Below are 10,633 nucleotides of genomic sequence, written 5' to 3'. Positions count from 1 at the left end.
GGTCAGGTCTGATGGTGTCTATGATATATACAGTACTCTGTAAAGTCTCTCCTGCTGTCTTTGGTCAGGTCTGATGGTATCTATGATATACAGTACTCTGTAAAGTCTCTCCTCCTGTCTGTGGTCAGGTCTGATGTGGTCTATGATATACAGTACTCTGTAAAGTCTCCTCCTGTCTGTGGTCAGGTCTGATGGTATCTATGATATATACAGTACTCTGTAAAGTCTCTCCTCCTGTCTGTGGTCAGGTCTGATGGTGTCTATGATATATACAGTACTCTGTAAAGTCGCTCCTGTCTGTGGTCAGGTCTGATGGTATCTATGATATACAGTACTCTGTAAAGTCTCTCCTCCTGTCTGTGGTCAGGTCTGATGGTATCTATGATATATACAGTACTCTGTAAAGTCTCTCTCCTGTCTGTGGTCAGGTCTGATGGTATCTATGATATATACAGTACTCTGTAAAGTCTCTCCTCCTGTCTGTGGTCAGGTCTGATGGTATCTATGATATATACAGTACTCTGTAAAGTCTCTCCTCCTGTCTGTGGTCAGGTCTGATGGTGTCTATGATATATACAGTACTCTGTAAAGTCTCTCCTGTCTGTGGTCAGGTCTGATCGTATCTATGATATATACAGTACTCTGTAAAGTCTCTCCTCCTGTCTGTGGTCAGGTCTGATGGTATCTATGATATACAGTACTCTGTAAAGTCTCTCCTCCTGTCTGTGGTCAGGTCTGATGGTATCTATGATATATACAGTACTCTGTAAAGTCTCTCCTCCTGTCTGTGGTCAGGTCTGATGGTATCTATGATATATACAGTACTCTGTAAAGTCTCTCCTGTCTGTGGTCAGGTCTGATGGTATCTATGATATATACAGTACTCTGTAAAGTCTCTCCTGTCTGTGGTCAGGTCTGATGGTATCTATGATATATACAGTACTCTGTAAAGTTCTCCTCCTGTCTGTGGTCAGGTCTGATGGTATCTATGATATATACAGTACTCTGTAAAGTCTCTCCTCCTGTCTGGTCAGTCTGATGGTGTCTATGATATACAGTACTCTGTAAAGTCTCTCCTCCTGTCTGTGGTCAGGTCTGATGGTATCTATGATATATACAGTACTCTGTAAAGTCTCTCCTCCTGTCTGTGGTCAGGTCTGATGGTATCTATGATTACAGTACTCTGTAAAGTCTATCCTCCTGTCTGTGGTCAGGTCTGATGGTATCTATGATATATACAGTACTCTGTAAAGTCTCTCCTCCTGTCTGTGGTCAGGTCTGATGGTGTCTATGATATATACAGTAACTGTAAAGTCTCTCCTCCTGTCTGTGGTCAGGTCTGATGGTATCTAGATATATACAGTACTCTGTAAAGTCTCTCCTCCTGTCTGTGGTCAGGTCTGATGGTATCTATGATATAACAGTACTCTGTAAAGTCTCTCCTCCTGTCTGTGGTCAGGTCTGATGGTATCTATGATATATACAGTACTCTGTAAAGTCTCTCCTCCTGTCTGTGGTCAGGTCTGATGGTATCTATGATATATACAGTACTCTGTAAAGTCTCTCCTCCTGTCTGTGGTCAGGTCTGATGGTGTCTATGATATATACAGTACTCTGTAAAGTCTCTCCTCCTCTCTGTGGTCAGGTCTGATGGTATCTATGATATATACAGTACTCTGTAAAGTCTCTCCTCCTGTCTGTGGTCAGGTCTGATGGTATCTATGATATATACAGTACTCTGTAAAGTCTCTCCTCCTGTCTGTGGTCAGGTCTGATGGTATCTATGATATATACAGTACTCTGTAAAGTCTCCTGTCTGTGGTCAGGTCTGATGGTGTCTATGATATATACAGTACTCTGTAAAGTCTCTCCCCTGTCTTGGTCAGGTCTGATGGTATCTATGATATATACAGTACTCTGTAAAGTCTCTCCTCCTGTCTGTGGTCAGGTCTGATGGTATCTATGATATATACAGTACTCTGTAAAGTCTCTCCTCCTGTCTGTGGTCAGGTCTGATGGTATCTATGATATATTAGTACTCTGTAAAGTCTCCTTCTGTGGTCAGGTCTGATGGTGTCTATGATAATACAGTACTCTGTAAAGTCTCTCCTGCTGTTTGGTCAGGTCTGATGGTGTCTATGATATATACAGTACTCTGTAAAGTCTCTCCTGCTGTCTGTGGTCAGGTGATGGTATCTATGATATATACAGTACTCTGTAAAGTCTCTCCTCCTGTCTGTGGTCAGGTCTGATGGTATCTATGATTTACAGTACTCTGTAAAGTCTCTCCTCCTGTCTGTGGTCAGGTCTGATGGTATCTATGATATATACAGTACTCTGTAAAGTCTCTCCTCCTGTCTGTGGTCAGGTCTGATGGTGTCTATGATATACAGTACTCTGTAAAGTCTCTCCTGCTGTCTGTGGTCAGGTCTTATGGTGTCTATGATATACAGTACTCTGTAAAGTCTCTCCTCCTGTCTGTGGTCAGGTCTGATGGTATCTATGATATATACAGTACTCTGTAAAGTCTCTCCTCCTGTCTGTGGTCAGGTCTGATGGTATCTATGATATATACAGTACTCTGTAAAGTCTCCTCCTGTTGTGGTCAGGTCTGATGGTATCTATGATATATACAGTACTCTGTAAAGTCTCCTCCTGTCTGTGGTCAGGTCTGATGGTATCTATGATATATACAGTACTCTGTAAAGTCTCTCCTCCTGTCTGTGGTCAGGTCTGATGGTATCTATGATATTACTCTGTAAAGTCCTCCTGTCTGTGGTCAGGTCTGATGGTATCTATGATATATACAGTACTCTGTAAAGTCTCCCTGCTGTCTGTGGTCAGGTCTGAGGGTATCTATGATAATACAGTACTCTGTAAAGTCTCTCCTCCTGTCTGTGGTCAGGTCTGATGGTATCTATGATGTTACAGTACTCTGTAAAGTCTCTCCTCCTGTCTGTGGTCAGGTCTGATGGTATCTATGATATATACAGTACTCTGTAAAGTCTCTCCTCCTGTCTGTGGTCAGGTCTGATGGTATCTATGATATATACAGTACTCTGTAAAGTCTCTCCTCCTGTCTGTGGTCAGGTCTGATGGTATCTATGATATATACAGTACTCTGTAAAGTCCTCCTGCTGTCTGTGGTCAGGTCTGTGTCTATGATATATACAGTACTCTGTAAAGTCTCTCCTCCTGTCTGTGGTCAGGTCTGATGGTGTTATGATATACAGTACTCTGTAAAGTCTCTCCTCCTGTCTGTGGTCAGGTCTGATGTGTCTATGATATATACAGTACTCTGTAAAGTCTCTCCTGCTGTCTGTGGTCAGGTATGTGTCTATGATATATACAGTACTCTGTAAAGTCTCTCCTCCTGTCTGTGGTCAGGTCTGATGGTATTATGATTATACAGTACTCTGTAAAGTCTCTCCTCCTGTCTGTGGTCAGGTCTGATGTATCTATGATATATACGTCTGTAAAGTCTCTCCTCCTGTCTGTGGTCAGGTCTGATGGTATCTATGATATATACAGTACTCTGTAAAGTCTCTCCTGCTGTCTTGGTCAGGTCTGATGGTATCTATGATATATACAGTACTCTGTAAAGTCTCTCCTCTGTCTGTGGTCAGGTCTGATGGTATCTATGATATATAGTACTCTGTAAAGTCCTCCTGTCTGTGGTCAGGTCTGATGGTGTCTATGATATATACAGTACTCTGTAAGTCTCTCCTGCTGTCTTGGTCAGGTCTGATGGTATCTATGATATATACAGTACTCTGTAAGTCTCTCCTCCGTCTGTGGTCAGGTCTGATGGTATCTATGATATATACAGTACTCTGTAAAGTCTCTCCTCCTGTCTGTGGTCAGGTCTGATGGTATCTTGATGTTTACAGTACTCTGTAAGTCTCTCCTCCTGTCTGTGGTCAGGTCTGATGGTATCTATGATATATACAGTACTCTGTAAAGTCTCTCCTCCTGTCTGTGGTCAGGTCTGATGGTATCTATGATATACAGTACTCTGTAAAGTCTCTCCTCCTGTCTGTGGTCAGGTCTGATGGTGTCTTGATATATACAGTACTCTGTAAAGTCTCCTGCTGTCTTGGTCAGGTCTGATGGTATCTATGATATATACAGTACACTGTAAAGTCTCTCCTCCTGTCTGTGGTCAGGTCTGATGGTATCTATGATATATACAGTACTCTGTAAAGTCTCTCCTCCTGTCTGTGGTCAGGTCTGATGGTATCTATGATATATACAGTACTCTGTAAAGTCTTCCTGCTGTCTTGGTCAGGTCTGATGGTGTCTATGATATATACAGTACTCTGTAAAGTAACTCCTGTCTGTGGTCAGGTCTGATGGTATCTATGATATATACAGTACTCTGTAAAGTCTCTCCTCCTGTCTGTGGTCAGGTCTGATGGTATCTATGATATATACAGTACTCTGTAAAGTCTCTCCTCCTGTCTGTGGTCAGGTCTGATGGTGTCTATGATATATACAGTACTCTGTAAAGTCCTCCTGCTGTCTGTGGTCAGGTCTGATGGTCTATGATATACAGTACTCTGTAAAGTCTCTCCTCCTGTCTGTGGTCAGGTCTGATGGTATCTATGATATACAGTACTCTGTAAAGTCTCTCCTCCTGTCTGTGGTCAGGTCTGATGGTCTATGATATACAGTACTCTGTAAAGTCCCTCCTGCTGTCTGTGGTCAGGTTGATGGTATCTATGATATACAGTACTCTGTAAAGTCTCTCCTCCTGTCTGTGGTCAGGTCTGATGGTGTCTATGATATATCAGTACTCTGTAAAGTCTCTCCTCCTGTCTGTGGTCAGGTCTGATGGTATCTATGATATATACAGTACTCTGTAAAGTCTCTCCTCCTGTCTGTGGTCAGGTCTATGGTATCTATGATATATACAGTACTCTGTAAAGTCTCTCCTCCTGTCTGTGGTCAGGTCTGATGGTATCTATGATATATACAGTACTCTGTAAAGTCTCTCCTCCTGTCTGTGGTCAGGTCTGATGGTATCTATGATATATACATTACTCTGTAAAGTAACTCCTGTCTGTGGTCAGGTCTGATGGTGTCTATGATATATACAGTACTCTGTAAAGTCTCTCCTGCTGTCTTGGTCAGGTCTGATGGTATCTATGATATATACAGTACTCTGTAAAGTCTCTCCTCCTGTCTGTGGTCAGGTCTGGGTATCTATGATATATAGTACTCTGTAAAGTCTCCTGTCTGTGGTCAGGTCTGATGGTATCTATGATTTACAGTACTCTGTAAAGTCTCTCCTGCTGTCTTGGTCAGGTCTGATGGTATCTATGATATATACAGTACTCTGTAAAGTCTCTCCTCCTGTCTGTGGTCAGGTCTGATGGTATCTATGATATATACAGTACTCTGTAAAGTCTCTCCTCCTGTCTGTGGTCAGGTCTGATGGTATCTATGTTATACAGTACTCTGTAAAGTCTCCTCCTGTCTGTGGTCAGGTCTGATGGTATCTATGATATATACAGTACTCTGTAAAGTCTCTCCACCTGTCTGTGGTCAGGTCTGATGGTCTATGATATATACAGTACTCTGTAAAGTCTCTCCTCCTGTCTGTGGTCAGGTCTGATGGTGTCTATGATATATACAGTACTCTGTAAAGTCTCTCCTGCTGTCTGTGGTCAGGTGTTATGGTGTCTATGATATATACAGTACTCTGTAAAGTCTCTCCTCCTGTCTGTGGTCAGGTCTGCTGGTATCTATGATATATACAGTACTCTGTAAAGTCTCTCCTCCTGTCTGTGGTCAGGTCTGATTGTATCTATGATATATACAGTACTCTGTAAAGTCTCTCCTCCTGTCTGTGGTCAGGTCTGATGGTATCTATGATATATACAGTACTCTGTAAAGTCTCTCCTCCTGTCTGTGGTCAGGTCTGATGGTATCTATGATATATACAGTACTCTGTAAAGTCTCTCCTCCTGTCTGTGGTCAGGTCTGATGGTATCTATGATATATATATTACTCTGTAAAGTAACTCCTGTCTGTGGTCAGGTCTGATGGTGTCTATGATATATACAGTACTCTGTAAAGTCTCTCCTGCTGTCTTTGGTCAGGTCTGATGGTATCTATGATATATACAGTACTCTGTAAAGTCTCTCCTGCTGTCTGTGGTCAGGTCTGAGGGTATCTATGATATATACAGTACTCTGTAAAGTCTCTCCTCCTGTCTGTGGTCAGGTCTGATGGTATCTATGATGTTTACAGTACTCTGTAAAGTCTCTCCTCCTGTCTGTGGTCAGGTCTGATGGTATCTATGATATATACAGTACTCTGTAAGTCTCTCCTCCTGTCTGTGGTCAGGTCTGATGGTATCTATGATATATACAGTACTCTGTAAAGTCTCTCCTCCTGTCTGTGGTCAGGTCTGATGGTATCTATGATATATACAGTACTCTGTAAAGTCTCTCCTCCTGTCTGTGGTCAGGTCTGATGGTGTGGACCAGTGCTGGTCTGGTATACAGTACTCTGTAAAGTCTCTCCTCCTGTGTGTGGTCAGGTCTGATGGTATCTATGATATATACAGTACTCTGTAAAGTCTCTCCTCCTGTCTGTGGTCAGGTCTGATGGTATCTATGATATATACAGTACTCTGTAAAGTCTTCCTCCTGTCTGTCTTTGGTCAGGTCTGATCTTGTCTGATATATATCAAAATCAAATCAAATCAAATTTATTTATATAGCCCTTCGTACATCAGCTGAAATCTCAAAGTGCTGTACAGAAACCCAGCCTAAAACCCCAAACAGCAAGCAATGCATGTGAAAGAAGCACGGTGGCTGGGAAAAACTCCCTAGGAAAAACTCCTGAGAAAGGCCAAAAACCTAGGAAGAAACCTAGAGAGGAACCAGGCTATGAGGGGTGGCCAGTCCTCTTCTGGCTGTGCCGGGTGGATATTATAACCATGGTCAAGATGTTAAAATGTTCGTAAATGACCAGCATGGTCAAATAATAATAATCATAGTAATTGTCGAGGGTGCAACAAGCACGTCCGGTGAACAGGTCAGGGTTCCGTAGCCGCAGGCAGAACAGTTGAAACTGGAGCAGCAGCATGGCCAGGTGGACTGGGGACAGCAAGGAGTCATCATGCCAGGTAGTCCTAGGGCTCAGGTCCTCCGAGAGAAAGAAAGAAAGAGAGAATTAGAGAGAGCATATTTACATTCACACAGGACACCGGATAAGACAAGAGAATACTCCAGATGTAACAGACTGACCCTAGCCCCCCGACACATAACTACTGCAGCATAAATACTGGAGGCTGAGACAGGAGGGATCAGAAGACACTGTGGCCCATCCGATGATACCCCCGGACAGGGCCAAACAGGCAGGATATAACCCCACCCACTTTGCCAAAGCACAGCCCCCACACCACTAGAGGGATATCTACAACCACAACTTACCGTCCGAAGACAAGGCCGAGTATAGCCCACAAAGATGTCCGCCACGGCACAACCCAAGGGGGGGCGCCAACCAGACAGGAAGACCACGTCAGTGGCTCAACCTACTCAAGTGACGCACCCCTCCCGTGGACGGCATGGAAGAACACCAGTAAGTCAGTGACTCAGCCCCTGTAAAGGGTTAGAGGCAGAGAATCCCAGTGGGAAGAGGGGAACCGAAAGGCAGAGACAGCAAGGGCGGTTCGTTGCTCCAGCCTTTCCGTTCACCTTCCACTCCTGGGCCAGACTATACTTAATCATAGGACCTACGGAAGAGATAAGTCTTCAGTAAAGACTAAAGGCTTGAGAATGAGTCTGCGTCTCTCACATGGGTAGGCAGACCATTCCATAAAAATGGAGCTCTATAGGAGAAAGCCCTACCTCCAGCCGTTTGCTAGAAATTCTAGGGACAATTAGGAGGCTGGTCTTGTGACCGTAGCGTACGTGTAGGTATGTACGGCAGGACCAAATCGCGAAAGATAGGTAGGAGCAAGCCCATGTAATGCTTTGTAGGTTAGCAGTTAAAACATTGAAATCAGCCCTGCCTTAACAGGAAGCCAGTGTAGGGAAGCTAGCACTGGAGTAATATGATCAAATTTTTGGTTCTAGTCAGGATTCTAGCAGCCGTATTTAGCCACTAACTGAAGTTTGTTTAGTGCTTTATCCGGGTAGCCGGGAAAGTAGAGCATGCAGTAGTCGAGCCTAGAAGTAACAAAAGCATGGATTAATTTTTCTGCGTCATTTTGGACAGAAAGTTTCTGATTTTTGCAATGTTACGTAGATGGAAAAAAGCTGTTCCTTGAAGCCAGTCTTGATATGTTCTTCAAAAGAGAGATCAGGGTCCAGAGTAACGCCGAGGTCCTTCACAGGTTATTGAGACGACTGTACAACCATCCAGATAATTGTCAGATTCAACAGAAGACTCTTTGTTTCTTGGGACCTAGGACAAGCATCTCTGTTTTGTCCGAGTTTAAAAGTAGAAAATTTGCAGCCATCCACTTCCTTATGTCTGAAACACAGGCTTCTAGCGAGAGCAATTTTGGGGCTTCACCATGTTTCATTGAAATGTACAGCTGTGTGTCGTCCGCCATAGCAGTGAAATTTACATTATGTTTTCGAATGACATCCCAAAGAGGTAAAATATATAGTGAAACAATATGTGGTCCTAGAACGGAACCTTGAGGAACACCGAAATTTACAATTGATTTGTCAGAGGACGAACCATTCACAGAGACAAACTGATATCTTTCCGACAGATAAGATCTAAACCAGGCCAGAACTTGTCCATGTAGACCAATTTGGGTTTCCAATCTCTCAAAAGAATGTGGTGATCGATGGTATCAAAAGCGGCACTAAGATCTAGGAGCATGAGGACAGATGCAGAGCCTCGGTCTGACGTCATAAAAGGTCATTTACCACCTTCACAAGTGCAGTCTCAGTGCTATGATGGGGTCTAAACCAGACTGAAGCGTTTCGTATACATTATTTGTCTTCAGGAAGGCAGTGAGTTGCTGCGCAACAACTTTTTCTAAAAATTTTTATATACAGTACACTGTAAAGTCTCTCCTCCTGTCTGTGGTCAGGTCTGATGGTATCTATGATATATACAGTACTCTGTAAAGTCTCTCCTCCTGTCTGTGGTCAGGTCTGATGGTATCTATGATATATACAGTACTCTGTAAAGTCTCTCCTGCTGTCTGTGGTCAGGTCTGATGGTGTCTATGATATATACAGTACTCTGTAAAGTCTCTCCTGCTGTCTGTGGTCAGGTCTGATGGTGTCTATGATATATACAGTACTCTGTAAAGTCTCTCCTCCTGTCTGTGGTCAGGTCTGATGGTATCTATGATATATACAGTACTCTGTAAAGTCTCTCCTCCTGTCTGTGGTCAGGTCTGATGGTATCTATGATATATACAGTACTCTGTAAAGTCTCTCCTCCTGTCTGTGGTCCGGTCTGATGGTATCTATGATATATACAGTGCTCTGTAAAGTCTCTCCTCCTGTCTGTGGTCAGGTCTGATGGTGTCTATGATATATACAGTACTCTGTAAAGTCTCTCCTCCTGTCTGTGGTCAGGTCTGATGGTATCTATGATATATACAGTACTCTGTAAAGTATCTCCTCCTGTCTGTGGTCAGGTCTGATGGTATACTATGATATATATATACAGTGCTCTGTAAGTCTCTCCCTCCTGTCTGTGGTCAGGTCTGATGGTATCTATGATATATACAGTACTCTGTAAAGTCTCTCCTCCTGTCTGTGGTCAGGTCTGATGGTATCTATGATATATACAGTACTCTGTAAAGTCTCTCCTCCTGTCTGTGGTCAGGTCTGATGGTGTCTATGATATATACAGTACTCTGTAAAGTCTCTCCTCCTGTCTGTGGTCAGGTATGATGGTATCTATGATATATACAGTACTCTGTAAAGTCTCTCCTCCTGTCTGTGGTCAGGTCTGATGGTATCTATGATATATACAGTACTCTGTAAAGTCTCTCCTCCTGTCTGTGGTCAGGTCTGATGGTATCTATGATATATACAGTACTCTGTAAAGTCTCTCCTCCTGTCTGTGGTCAGGTCTGATGGTGTTGACCAGTGCTGGTCTGGTAGTCATGGTGACAGTGTCTCCTCCAACACACAACCTGACCCTACTGGAGATGTGAGAGATACAAGGGTGTGTGTGTGTGTGTGTGTGTGTGTGTGTGTGTGTTGTGTGTGTGTGTCCATAATAAAGTGTAATGTAGAGGTGATAGACAGTGAGGTGGTAAACATAAACATTACGAGTTGAGTATGTGAGTCTACAGCCTCTAGTGGGTTTCTACTGTAGTCTGTTATCATTCCTCAATCTGTCAACATGAAGAACCTCTACAAATAACACTTGTTCATTAGACAGCTCAGTTTCACAGATAATGAATTCTCAGACTCATAGGCTGCGTAACACAGGCAGTCCATTTGATCTTAATGATTGGTCTTTTGACCAATCAGATTAGATTTAGCCAATTAAAGGTCTGCCTGTGTAAATGCAGCCATATTAACAATTTGGTTCTTAATTTACATTTTTTGGTTTGAACCCTTGACTCACATTGGCTGAGGGCCCTCTACGAACCTACCCCACTGCTGGCCACGCCTCTACAACCCCTACCCTGCTG

Source organism: Salmo trutta, chromosome 38, assembly GCF_901001165.1.
Source record: "Salmo trutta chromosome 38, fSalTru1.1, whole genome shotgun sequence".
Lineage (NCBI taxonomy): Eukaryota > Metazoa > Chordata > Actinopteri > Salmoniformes > Salmonidae > Salmo > Salmo trutta.
Note: the sequence above shows the minus strand (reverse complement) of the source record.